Here is a 15,535-nt window from a genome sequence, read left to right on the forward strand (position 1 = left end):
GAATCACACCTACTTGTCTACCAAAAGTCCAAAGTATTGGACAGCAAAAAAAATATAAAATGCAAAATGGGTTAAAAACCCAGAAGAAAACTATAACCTAATTACATATGGCTAATGGCACGATATGCAATGAAAGATGAAAAATGGGACATAATTTGCTCTGAAAAACCTAGTTACCTAATATGATACCTGACAAAAAATAGACATAATTAAAATATGTAATACATGATGAAAAAATATACCGCAAGCAAACAATTTTTTACACTACAATAGATAGATTTTAGAAAAGTTAAGTTTTATCAACAATTTAAAGATTAGGAAAATAAGCTACTATTTTAACTTCCAAAATTATTTCAGAAAAAATACAATTTTAAATGACTATTGACAAGATTGGTTAAGATATGCATCATAGAAGAAATTTACTGAACATTACACAAAGACAGGAAAGACTCGAAATTTTAAACGATTAAGAGCCAAGAGAAATAGGCTACAGGAAAGAAAAAAGACACAATTATGGACTCTTACCATACACTGCATAGCGATTATGCTATTCTGAATCCCGGCATAACACAGGATTCCTAATCATTGTGTGCTTTCTGATGGTATTTCTTCATCATATATTGATTGACTCTCATAATTTTACCTGTACTTATCTCTTCAAGTTTGAAACACCCTTTATTGAGATCATCTCTTACTATGTAAGGTCCACGATATTTAGGACACAGCTTGGCAGAAAACTTCTTCAGCTTGCTCGACAAAATGTAATTTCGAATTACAACTAGATCATCAACCTTGAATTTCTTAGCAATTTTGAAACGAGAAATATAATACTCAGTAAGATTCTTAGATAAGTTTGGCTTATATTTTCCAAATCTCAAATCATTTCTAGCAGATGACTGAATGTTATCTGACCACATTCTAGCAATGAATTTCTCTTTTAATTCTTCAAAGTTTACATCAAAATGGATGAAAATCCACCAATCACAATGAGCAAAATTTGAATTAAAATTGTTTTCCAAAATACCTTTGATTTTGATCCTGTTTGTGATTTCATTTCTCTCAAGATACTCGGTCAAGTTTACTTAGAAATGCATTGGATTATTTTTGTCAATTTGCATTTGGAATTCAAACCTATCAAAATTACTATTGTTACCAGTATAATTACACATCGGTTTTGTTGACATGTTAATTTTATTTATGTTTTTCCTAACCTCAGTTATAGCAGCTGTATTTTCTTGTCAATCTATTTTCAAAGAGGATAATACCTTGATTTCCCTGTCTACTTTTTCGTTTAATTCTACAACCTCTTTTTCAACATGCTTAATACTTTCATTATTTTCTACATTGATAGCATTTTGTGTCATATTTTGTTGCTCAACTATGATCTTATTTTTATTTACTCTCATTAACTTCATCAACCCTATCAGAAACTTGAATGATTTTGTTCTGCATTGATTTTTCTACATCTAACATTGATATTTCAAGATCATTGGTTTTCTGCTGTAGATTACCTATTTCTTTGTGATTTTTACTTAATGTATCATTTATCTCTTTAATTTTCTGCTTTGTATTAACCTGCTCTAGTCTTATGCTAGCAAATTCTTGCTTCATATCATCAAACCTAGCACTTTGATCTTGTTTCAAATTATCAATCTTAGCATTTTGCTTATCAAACCTAGCATTTAGCTCATCAAATCTAGCATTTTGTCTATCAAACTTTTGTGTTAAGAACGCTATAAGATTTAGATCATTTTTAACTCCTACCATACTTTGTTTTCAGTTAAACGTTTTCACTTACAGCTACACTATCGTTTGAGTCATTGTTTAAGGTTAGGTCTAAATCTTGAGATTCTTCATCTAAGTATTGAATGTTTTCACTGAATAAAACTTCATTATTTTTATTGTTCTCCATCTTGCTACTGCATAAAAAATATTTACTCATTAGAACCTGAACTTTCTCGAACCGATTTCCCACTCAGCAGCATCTCCCATTCACAATCCATCAAGATATCTATCCTACCAATAATTTTTCATAACCAGGGATATATTTTGTAGTTTTGGTCTCACACCAGGGCGTACCATTTGCCATGCTACCAATTTCTCCTAAATAGGTTGGATAGCATTTCTCACCTATTAACCTAAAGAAAATTATCGGCTCCAAAATGGTAGATTCTTGATAAATTATGAATGGATCTATTGCTTATGAATAAGAAATTCAGTTTTCAGAGCAAATCAACTTATAATCTTCATAAGAATTTTGGCAATATACAACACAAATCCACAAAACAATACCTTACACACTTAAACATCTAGCATCATTACAAGCTAAAATACTTATCCATTTATATAGTTGAAAACAATGGCTATAGGCTTGTAGACACACAAATCAAATTATACAAACTTAGAACACCATAAAACTGTTCAAATCTCGAATTAAAACATTATAAATTTCAATTAAACAGAAACATATTCAGAGAGCACAAAACACTTTCAACTGCCAGCCACCATTTTCTAGAGAGAAGCTAACAAGTACAGAGCAAAGCCACACCTCAAACCAGTGACGACATTATGAACACGTCATTGATATTAAATTCCAAAAAATTATAAATTACAAGTTTAGAATTTACATTTTACATTTGTTCTCAATAAAACTTTATTTCGAAACTGTTATTCTAAATTTATATATCCTCTATATTTATAATGATCTCTTAATTCTGTTAACTCTGTTTTGGTGATACCATGGAATGTGCAACACAATTATTTACGATAAATTCTCAGTTAAAAGTTGTCCGCATATCGATTACTCTGATATTTACTATCAAGTTTTATAGATCTCGAATTGAAGATTCGATTTTAATCAAGAAAAATTGTAATATTACAAAAGTTAGGGTAGAGAATTTACTTCACATTATATTGTGGTTATTCAAAAGTTTTATAAGATTTATAGTTTTTTTAATGTAAAAATAAAGAATTGAAAAGGTTATTTATTCAGAATAATTAAGGTAATCCTTCTCCATCTTTTCACGATAAAATAATGTAATAATGTATTTCAAAAACGTTATTTCATGTGGATTTTTGGAAATTTTCATGCAAAAGAAATGACCAAATGTGGGACAAGAAATGTAGAAAAAACCGTTCTATTCATGTTCTTTTCTGAGAGTTCAGTATACATGTTCAGTATAACGTGAAAATGTAGAAACAAAAAAAAAACGTTATTTTCGAATTTCAGTTTCACGTACTTTTCACGTGAAAAGTTGGAACATTTCCACTTTTTCACCTGAAAAAAATGGGATTTTCTCGACTTTTCCACCAGAATATGACGTTATAATGTAAAACTGTGAGGACATAATTTTCACGTGAAAAAAACGTTCTTGTGTTATCTTGGACTTTCCTTTCACGAGAGGGAGAGTCATGCATATTTAAATACATTTTTAGGTTATTAAATAAATTTGCTAGCAGATTAATTCAGGAAATAAAATTCTTATTTTCTAATTTGTAAAGATTGTATACTTTGAACTGTTATTCGTTCTAGAGATGTTCAAACACCGGATCCTGAAGGAAAATCTGAATGCTTCAAAAATTGAGATTGAATTGAGGTGCAGTAACATAACCCAGTATGTAGCTAAAAATCTGGTGTGGCGCACTCACACAACTTTCTTTGACGTTATGAAAATTGATCAACTGGCGCTAGTGTTCCCGCGCATATCAAATCTACTATTCTAAGATCTGAGACAGCTGGTGACAGGACAATAGCGCTCCAGACACACGGAGTCTGCTATCTCTTCATAGTGAATGATTTAATAGAATCAACAGTTGCCAACAGTTTGCAATTAAATAATCTTATTTTCTCGCATTTCGAGCTTATTTTCAATCTTAGGTGAAAATGTTACTGAACATAAATTGTAGAAATATTCATGCTGAATCTTTTCCACGAATTTTTTTTTATTTAAATTGTATCTGAAGCCTGATAATTTAGAATCTAAAATCAAACTTTGCATAGATGGGGCGGTGCTCCTGAAATTTTCACAGATATGGGACTTGTGGCAGTCAATAGAGCTTATCAATGACTTTTTTAGGTGTGAATTTGATCAAAATCGTTGGAGTCGTTTTCGAGAAAATCGCGAAAAACCCTGTTTTTTACGCCATTTTAGCCGCCATCTTGAATTGCATTTGATCGAAATTGTTCGTGTCGGATCCTTATAGTGTAAGGACCTTAAGTTTCAAATTTCAAGTCATTCCGTTAATTGGGAGATGAGATATCGTGTACACAGACACACATACACTCATACACACACACACACACACACACACACACACACACACACACACACCACACACACACACACACACACACACACACACACACACATACAGACCAATACCCAAAAACCATTTTTTTGGACTCAGGGGACCTTGAAATTTAGAAATTTAGAAATTGGGGCACCTTAATTTTTCTTGGAAAGCAATACTTTCCTTACCTATGGTAATAGGGCAGAGGAAAGTAAAAAATTGCTACTTTAAACAGGAAGAGATTAAATTATTCTGGAGAACCACAATAAGGACCTTTTTCAATAGATAAATGACATGCATATGAGTTGTTTTAATAAACAACTTCTCACATTATTTATGTCTTAACAATTTGCATCCCTTAATTTCTCATCAATATGTAATAGGTATTTGGGCCAATACACATCAATACATATTCATGGAGATGTATTGATGTGTATTGATATCAATACAGCTGGTTATGTATTGATATCCATGGATATGTATTGATTTGTATTGATATCAATAGGTATTTGGGCCAATACACATCAATACATATCCATGGATACCTATTGATGTGTATTGGCCCAAATACCTATTTATATCAATACATTTTTTTTATTGATCTTTATTGATCACTTCCACTAGGGGAAACATTCATTTTTTCGATGTGTTAGCCATTCACGTCTGACTAACCCCACACCTCCGCCGCTTTCCTTCTCAAATTTGACAACTTGATACATGGCTTGGCTTGGTCCTTTAAAAATAATTGATTAATTATTAATTTGAAAGTAAATAGCTTGTTTACAAAAATGGTTGATCTTGGCCTGCAACAAGTTCTTTTGAACTTCCGCTTGATATGTTCTAATAAAAGGCTATAGGTCCGGCCTAGCTAGATTGAAATATTTCAACCATATGCCTCAAGAGAATAACTAACTATAAATAAGGTAGTAACTACTCTCTATAAGTAGTAAATTATAATATTACCCATATTACAAAGCCAGATTTACATTTCATAAACGCTTGAAATCCCATGCTGACTTGAAAACTAGCCTACAATATATTAGCATCATTAAACATAATTAAACTTTCAATTCGAATAACTTTGAAGAGAAGCTTACAAGAACAGAAACTTGAATCCACTATACTAATGTAGACGACCATTCTCCAAGTATTTTATTATTATTGTTTATTAAATATGTTGAACATGTTTGACTTCTGGATTCAACTTGAATCTTAAAGGTTCAGCCCAACCTACAATGGGAAAATGAGGTAAACACATTGTCAGTTATTGATGAGTCTCGTGGCAGGTTGGGTCGTAAAGCCAACCTAACTTGAGTGGACTGTATGGTGTGAGAAAAAGAATTTGATAAAAGAACTAACACTTGTCTAGTTCTTCACCACAGACCCAACAAAGTGTTATACAAATCGTAGTTGACTCTGGAAGCTAGAGTGTTTGAAAAGAATAAATTGTAATTGTAAACCTGAAAAATGTAATAGTTATAAATTGAAACATGTGGTAATGATTCTTCTAAATAAAGACAAAGTTGTACAGAAACAATGACTGATTTTATTTTGCCTTTTTGTCATAGGCTGGAAATAGTTCACAAACGAACAAGTTTTACTAATGATGGAGATATAAAAAGGGGTAATACCATAATACAAATACTTGCAGAAAATTCAAAAGTGTCATTAAGTCAATGGATATTACAAAACATTTGTGAAAATCTGAATATAAGAATATAAGAATACAATAATGATTATGGATAAGTTTTCAATGTAAATTAATATGTAATTTAAATATAGACAGATATAAAGACAGATGTAAACTTGATAATTTTGGTTTCTTTCCAATAACTGAGTTGAGAAATTTAATAGTCCTAGATTAACATATTTATGAAGTCAATAATTCAATAGGTAAAGCAATTGTCTGTGAATTCACTTTCACTGATTCTTAAGATTATTGTTCCTGAAAAAATGAGTTACAAAAAGGCTAGAAATATTACACAGTATTGATGATTAGAATCAACCATGGATCATCAATAAATTCAGAATAAATCTCAACAAATCATAACAATACTTAGTATGACGTGGGAGTACACCAGAAGCAACTTGGCTAATGTGTAGAACAGAGCAAAGACACTGTACTGTCTGATTTAAAATGATTGATAATTAGTGTGAAAACGTTGAACGTTCCTAGAATTATACATATACAGAATTACTGAATGTGACTTCAAATACTTGAAGTGGCAAAATTGTTGCACAACAGGCTTTCCAATGTTGTGATAAAACGGGGAAAGAGACTCATAAAAAAGGTAAGTAGAAGTTTCAAAGTAACAAATAAGTAGCAAATTAAAAATAATTAAAATATGAATAATTATTGGAAATATCTCTGTGTAAAATGGGCCAAAGAAAGTCTAAAAATATTGAAAGTGACAAAAACTCATCTGATAAACAATCGTTGCAAGTCAGGCCATCTAACTTGTTCCTGGGAGGGTGCGTGCGACACACACCAGTGACTCGGACCTGGACAGGCGGCAGGGCACCTTGGTTGCAATCAGTGAGAGATAAGGAGACGAATTAGGAGGACACCAAAGACCGATGAAGGAGAACTCCAACGACCGATGAGACGAGCTCCGTCGACCAAAGAGAAGAGCACGGAAGACCGATGAATGACCTCAGAGCGGATAAACTGTTGTATTTGTTAATACATAAAGAAAGGAATTAGGATAGAAAAAGAATTAGAGTCGAGAATGAGTTGCTAAACTGAGGAGTTGATACCGCGCCCATTGTATCCAGCCATCTAGATCATCGATCATATAGCCATCTAGATTATGGCGGGGAATATGCAACATCCTCTTTTTATTAAATAATGAAGATAACTCAAACAATTACATAATAATATTATCATTCTCATCAGCAAATTATAATAAGTGAAATAAGCATAAAAAAACATTTAACCATGCCGGTTTTTTCATCTGTCGTGCCCATGCTCCATTATTACTGTATTTACCTTATCCTTTTCTTCCCCCATTCCTTGATTCTTATGCCTGTCTACATCTAAGTCCCTGTTACCAGGTACCTCAATTAAATTGAAACGATTTCTCCTGTAACTACCATCATTAGTTTCTACAATATACGATCTGGGATGTAATGATTTTTCCTGTATATTACCATAACATCTCCTGTCAGTTATCCAAACTTTGTCACCTAGCTCATGATTAGATAACTCCCTAACTCTATGTCTTCTATTAAATTGGTCAGCCATAGTATTTTGTCTTTTCACACTCAATTCTTTTACTTTATTAGGAGGTGTCACATTTGGGAATAATTGATGTTTTACAACTGGCAATCTAGTCTACAATTGTCTACTCATCAAAAGTTCAGCTGGAGAAAACCCATTGTAAAGGGGTGTGCTTCTATATCCAATAAAGCATCATATAATCATCTTTATTTATATTTATGAGATTTTTAGCCGTATTAACAGCTGCCTCAACTTGTCCATTTGATTGACTGAAATATGGAGAACTAGTTTCATGACAGAAATTGTAATTTTTAGCAAATTGTTTGAACTTAAAAGAAAATTGAGGCCCATTATCAGTGCGCACCGAATCACAAATACCAAACCTACTAAATAACTCTTTAAATTTTTCAATGATCACCTCTTCAGTCATGGAAGTGAGTTGGAAAATTTCAAAAAAAATTAGAATAATAATCTGTTACTATTAAATACCATTGGTTGCATTTAAACAAATCAGCACCCAGTTCTTGCCAAGGACGATCTGGTAAAGATCCTAGGTAGAAAGGTTCTCTTGGATTTGGTCTATTTTCTAAACACTTACTGCAATTTTTTACAAGCCTTTCAATCTGAGAATTGACACCCAACCACCATACAGACATAGCCACTGTACGTCTACATTTAGTGATTCCTTGATGCCCTGCTTGAATAAATTCACAAACTTAATTTTGTAAAGGAGGTGGAGTTACAATCTGAGAACTCTTCATCAAACACAATAGAAAATTCATTTCTAAATTGGTAGTAAGGCATAAGTATGTTTGGAATCTTATTCTTTTTAGGCCAACCATCATGAGAATACAATTTTATGTTCTTACAAATATCATCTGTCTCTTGCGATTGAATAATTTTGTCCAAATAATAATCTTTGACAGGAACATTACTCTTAATGAATCTGACATACTTTTCCACCTCCTTTACTACCTCCCATACTTTTCAAGTTCCTCTGCACTTTGATTGTGAGGCAAAGGGTTTCTAGACAAAGCATCAGCTAAAATTAATTGTTTCCCTGGAACATACTGTACAATATAGTCATAACACATCAATCTAAGTCTGAATCTCTGTAATCTGGGAGTTGAAGAATCCAAATTTTTTGTTTGTAAAATATGAACTAGAGGTTTATGATCAGTTTCTAAAATAATTTTTACTCCATTTACATACTCAGAAAACTTTTCAGTTACCCATGTCAATGCTAGACATTCTTTTTCAATTTGTGCATACCGTTTTTTTGTTTCTGTCAATGTTCTTGAAGTATATCCTACTAACTCTTTTACATTACCATTTATCTGCATAAGACAACCTCCAATACCATATGAGCTTGCATCTGCACTTACAATCAAAGTTTTTGAAGAATCGAAAAATTTCAAAGTGGGAGCATCTATTAAAGTTTTCTTTATCTGATTTCACGCCTGTATCTGATCAGGCCCCCATTTGAAACATATATCATCTTAAAACAATTCTTAAACAATTCATAGAGAGGCGACAATATGTCTGACCTCTTTTCAATGAAACGATTTGCAAAATTTACAATGCCTAGAAACTGCTGAACTTCATTTTTATTCTTAGGTGCTGGAAATTTATTTATTGAATCAACTCTATCAGGATCTATTTTTACCCCTTCTTGGGTAACTACATGCCCCAAGAATTTCACACTTGTTACACCAAACTGACATTTTTCTTTATTTAATGTAATACCCTCCTCCTGCAATTTTGTTAGTAGTACCTGACGCAATGCTGTGTCATGCTCTTCTATATTTTCTCCAAAAACCAATACATCATCAACATGATAAATTAAATTATTCAATCCAGTAAACAACTTAGCATATTTTGTAACAAAATACTCAGTAGCACATGAAATGCCAAATGGAAGTCTAGTAAATTTGAAACGTCCAAAAGGACAAATGAGACAGGTTAACAATTGGCTGTCTTTATCTAACTTCACCTGATAAAATGATTTGTTAGCATCTAATTTAGAAGAATATTTAGCCTTGTTAAGCTTTGTCAATGTTGATTCTTCTTTTGTAATTGGATGATAAGGCCTTTGTACATATTCATTTAGCTTAGTATAGTCCCCACAGATTCTAACCTCAGTGTCTTTTTGCACACACACTATAGGTGCGACCCAGTCTGTCACTTCCTCTACTGGCTCAATGATACCCAAACTTTTGAGCCTCTCAATTTCATTTTCCAATTTTTTTAACAACGGTATTGGCACTATTCTTGGCACAGTTTGTGCAAATGGTTGAGCATGGGATTGAAGTTTAATACTTATCTGATCTTTAAACTCCCCTAAGCCCGAGAACAATTCAGGAAATTCTGCAATTGGATCAAAAGTAGTATTGATCTTCTTTTCCAAAGAATTTATTTTATGTACTTGAATTACATTCAAAGCCCTTATAGCGCATTGGCCCAATAGAGGTTGTGACAAATTCTGGATAATTACAGCATTACAATCAAAAGTTTTTTTGTTATAGGTCAGTGTCACCTCCAACTGTCCTAAAACTGATAATTGCTTATTATCTGGCCCCCTAACAATACACTGAGTTTGTTTCAATTTATCCATCAAATGTTTTGGGATATGTGAATCAGATAAATAGACATCACTATCAGCACCTGTGTCTACTAAAAACTTAATGTCCTTGTCAAATTGATGAACCAAGGCATAATCCTATTAGCAGACTGTGAAACCATGCCTATGAATTGTTCAGTTGGAGTATCATCAATAATAAACTAATACACCTCCTCCTCTTCCTCCTCCTCCACCTACTCCTCCTTCACCTCCTCATCCTCTCCTCCTCCACCACCTACACCTCCTCCTTCACCTCCTCCTCCTCCACCACCTTCAACTCCTCCTCCACCTCCTTCAACTCCTCCTCCTTCTCCTCCCACTTCTTCTCCTTCTCCTCAATAATAATAATAATCAAGAATACTGCTTATCAAGTGAAGAGTGAATAACTATATATATTACATTACTATAGAGTACCTAAATAAGTTAATTATTATCCATTAAAAAACTTCCTTGTTTTTGAGTATTTTTGAGAATTGACCTCGCACATATTTAATTTAAGGGTGCTGAATCTGAATCTGAAATCGCGAATTCTCTATCTTCATTTTGAAGCAATTCAGGTTTTAATGGATAGATTAGACATAATTGTTTCCTAGAAAAATTGACTCAAACCTGGCAGAGATTGATCGAAGAAAGCACAAACCAAGTTCAAAGTAGCACAATTTTACATGCATTTAACCTATGAGTAGCAGCCATTTTGATTATTGAAATCATCAAATTATGATATTCCTAATCTGAGTTTTCCTAACCCAAAGCTTTTCCTAACTTAAGCTTTCCTAACCTAAAGCTTTTCCTAACCTTAGCTACTTATGGTTGCTACTTATAGGTTAAATGCATGTAAAGTTGTGCTACTTTGAACTTAGTTTATTTTAAAAACAATAGTGACCTCCATTAAATTTTTGTGATTTTGTGATCAAAATAACATACTAAATCGATCCCAACCAAAAATTTTATGACAGGTATGTTGGCACTGGACGTGCACTTCAGCCCAGTAATAATCACATTTAAATTTATTTCATTTGCTCAATATAATAGATAGATTTTAAAAGTCAAGTTCACTTGACTTGAAGTTTTTCTAACCTCAACTTTATCATATTATGAAGTAAAAAATCGAATTAATCTCAAAGTTTTCTTTTTCTTCATACCAGTAAATAGTTTTCTTTTGCATCATTCTCATTTATTCAAGTGTTATTTACATTCTACAGTTATTATGACAGCCATTCTTTAATTATTATTGTAGGATGAGGAAGAGGAGGAGGAGGAGGAGAAGGAGGCTTAAGTTACTATTCATCTCAAGTTTATAAACATTTCAACTACTTCGTATAGAATTTATATATGGTTTAGTTTATAATACAGGTTTGTTATAAATTTGGTGTCGTGTGAACAGAGGTTTGAGCAAACTTGGCTCAAAGCCAGATTTGCGCAAATATCGTTGTCGTGTAGACCCAATGTATGCGCGTGCGTACTAAGAATATTTCGGTACACCGGCATTAGGTCAACCACTGGCAAATAACGTTGGCCCAAACCCAATATATGGTTGGCAAGCCAACCCAACGAACTCCCAACCATGCCTACAAAAAGCCAACGATGGGCCAACAATGTGTGCTACTTGGGTAATATCATCCTGAGAGCTCAGAAACTGGTCCTTATTGATATCAATGGAGATTTAATATAATTAATAGATGCTCATTGGCTATATTTACCATGATGTATATATTTTTTGTATTTACTTCTTTTGATATCCATATACATTTATTGATATCACAAAACGTTCAGTGATACCAATAGATTTCAATTGACTGTATTTACCATTATTTCTATTGATATCCATAAACACCTATTGATATAATCACTGAACGTACAGTGATAGCAATATATGTTCATTGACTGTATTCACCGTGATGTCTATTTGTTTTATCTACTTTTATTGATATCCATGAACATGTACATGAGCATATATTGGTATCAATAGAGGTTTTTTATTGATTTCTATGGATCTCTTCCACTATAGGGAGATGAATGGCGAAAGTAGTCTGATGCAGAAGACGGGGAAAAATCAAACGTGTGCATGCAGATATACCGTACAGTAAAATGGAGACAGACCAACCTCTGGGTATGTTGCAACATTCTGAACCGATGTGCAGGGATATTTTCTTCGTCTATCTGAATACATCTGTTTGCTGCTGTGAGCGTAAGTTCTTTAATATGATAAGGAGAAGAAAAGGAGGATGATAAGAATAATGAGAAAAATAAGAAGATTTTATTATTATTCTCAGCTCTTCATCTTCTTCACGTTCTCTTCCTCTTCCTCCTCCATTCTCATCTTCATTTTCTTCTTCTTCTCCTTATTCTTCTTCTGCTATTTCTTTGTTTTCTTTTTCTCCTCCTCTTCTTCCTCCTCCTAGAAGAATAAGAAGACACGAAGAAATAGCAGAAGAAGAATAAGATGGAGATGAATAAAATGAAGATAAAAATGGAGGAGGAGGAGCTGAAGGAAGAGGAGGAGGAGGAGAAGAAGAAGAAGAGAATAAGAAGAAGAGGAAGGAGAAGAAGAGGAAGAAGAAGAAGAAGGGGAGAAGAAGAGAAGAAGAAGAAGGGGAAGAAGGAGGTGATGGAGTAGGAGGAAGTGTGAGTGTTAACTATTATTAGGAGGAGAATCTCTTTTTTCAGAAAAATTATGGCTTCCATATACTTGATCAGGAAATAGTTTTCTGGTTGAATCTCTCTAATTAGAAACTACAACAAAATATAAGGGTGAATATAATTATATTAAAGCATGCATACCGCGTGGGGAATTTTCAGTAATTATTGAGAATTGTATTGAATACTTGCTCTCGTATTGTGAAACACATATTTCTCATTTATAATTTGTGAGAGGAATTCTCAAATGATACTTGTTCTCTTATTGTTAAACTCTCATTCTTTATTTTTTATTTGTGAAAAGGAAAACCAACTCTTCATGATCCAATAATAATGTATTTAATAAAAATGAATCATTAATTGAAAAGTATATGTATGATTATGAATTCATACTATAAGTACCCTACAATATATATCCTTCTGAAAAAATGATAATTCTCTAAGACAAGTGGATTGGTTGAATGCCTGTTTGAAAGACTACGAAAGGATGACAACCTCTTCAACCAACTCGGAGGGCATTTCTATTCTAGAAATTTAACTCTCATACACTTAAAACAGGATAATGTGTGGTAAATTCCAATTTCTTCCAAACTCCACATTATTTTCCTATAATCGGAGAGAATAGTTGGGCATATTTTAAGATATTTTTTAAAATTGCAATTTATTCAGTTTATAACGCTTTTATGATGTGAGTGTTATCAAATTCAAATTCAAATATTCTTTACTCCATACAAAAAACAGATTACATTGTAATACAGAGCATGTTTTACTGGAATACCCCTACAAGACTATTCGTCTGAGTGTAGGGGGTGGGTTCCTGTTACAGTGGGTAGCCAATAGTCTATTCATAATATTATATAGGTAATAGAATGTCCGACTTTAACAAGAAGAAGGTAAGTATAAGATAGTTTGTATTATAATTATGAAATTAAAAATTACCTATTACATTGTACATTGACGAAATTTCATAAACAGAAAAAGATTGAAAAGAGTAACATATATATTATACAGATTCGAGAATTGGAATATGAATAAATTCTTGAGATTGCATGAGTGGAATATATTTTGTATATACTTATTGTAAAAAATAATGGTAGCTTCTCATATAAAAAGTTACCGAGGAACAGAAACCAGCCGATTCCACAGTGACTATTGAAAAGAATATAGTAATGAAGATGTGTAAATCTATAAACGATTAAATAAAGTATGTGGTAAATATAAAGAGAAGAAAGGTAAGTTATGAAAATTTATAAGCTCTCAAAAATGAAAAAAAATCTATGTATGTATAAGAAAAGCTATCAAATTAATAGAGATGATCTTAGTGCCAATAAACAGACTGAAGCAGGCTTTCTGACGACTCCCAGCCCAGGCGGTATAGCCACCCCTCCACCTTACTCTTGAATGCAGCCACACTGCATTCATCCATATCAGTTCTTATCTCAGCGGGCAAATTACGATAGACCATTTGAGCCAAATAAAAAGGTGTCCTCAGCTCCACTCCATGAACCACCTGCGGCGTCGCAAAACCGAAGTTAGCTCTATACCGTGTAGGATAGGTATGTAAAATATCTGATAAAATTTTAAGTTTATTAGTTTTTATGTAGATCAATAAAGATTTAATGTACAATTGCCTTACATTTAAAACTGTAAATTCTGTAAAAAGTTGTGCTTTTGGATATCGGCATTCCTTATTTAAAACAGTTTTGATCATTTATCCTAATAAATAGGATGCAAAGAACTTATAACAGCTCGTCTGGGCGCCTAGATGTCTTCTGGTTTTCTCGCGCTAAATTCCGGAGAGCGTTATATGATAATTAAATCTTGTGTAAGCATGATCTGATCAATGAATAGTTGGTGTATAACTGCGCGAGGTCTACTGTTCACAGAACTACTAGCAGTTTTGTGAACAGTAGACCTCACGCAGTATTCTCATCCACCTGATTGAAACTATAGACCTTATGGAAATACAGCAATAGACTGGCTTCTCCACACATCTGTGTAATCACTTGTCAGCTGATTTATGATGAATAATTCTTTAATCTGACTTTTACTGTAATATCGACTTATGAAGGAGGCTCCTTTTACCTTTCATATTATCCTTGAAATGCAAAATTTCCAAAAACCTTGTATATACGTCGACGCGCAATTAAAAAGGAACATACCTGTCAAATTTCATGAAAATCTATTACCGCGTTTCGCCGTAAATGCGCAACTTATAAACATTTGAACATTTAAACATGTAAACATTCTAACATGTAAACATTAAGAGAAATGCCTAACCGTCGACATGAATCTTAGACCTCACTTCGCTCGGTCAAATATCAAGTTATGATGTTCATTTCTCTTCTTTTCTGATACTTTTTTTAGCAGTCAGTCCAGTAGGAAATTCATAAACTAAAAAAAAACTACTCAAGTTTCATGATATTACGTGATAATAAATATTAATATGTTATAACATAAAATAATAATAATTTTATTAAGTGCAATGAAAGTGAAACGAGCTCTAATGTGTCTCCAAATTTATTATTAATCTTGGTAAACAGATCTTAAAATTAGCATTGCATTATGTTGATGATGTTTATTATTGTTATAAAATAATGATATTGAATGTTGATTGGCGAAATGGAAACATGGGTCTGATTTCTGATTACAAAGTTTCTTCCTTTAATTGACATCTAATGAATTGCGTGTGTTTTCTGTGTGAGTTTACCAAGGTTATTGAATGGAACAATATGCCCACAACCCGGATGTTACACCGTTAGAGTTTT

This window comes from Nilaparvata lugens, chromosome 4 (genome assembly GCF_014356525.2).
Source record: "Nilaparvata lugens isolate BPH chromosome 4, ASM1435652v1, whole genome shotgun sequence".
NCBI lineage: Eukaryota > Metazoa > Arthropoda > Insecta > Hemiptera > Delphacidae > Nilaparvata > Nilaparvata lugens.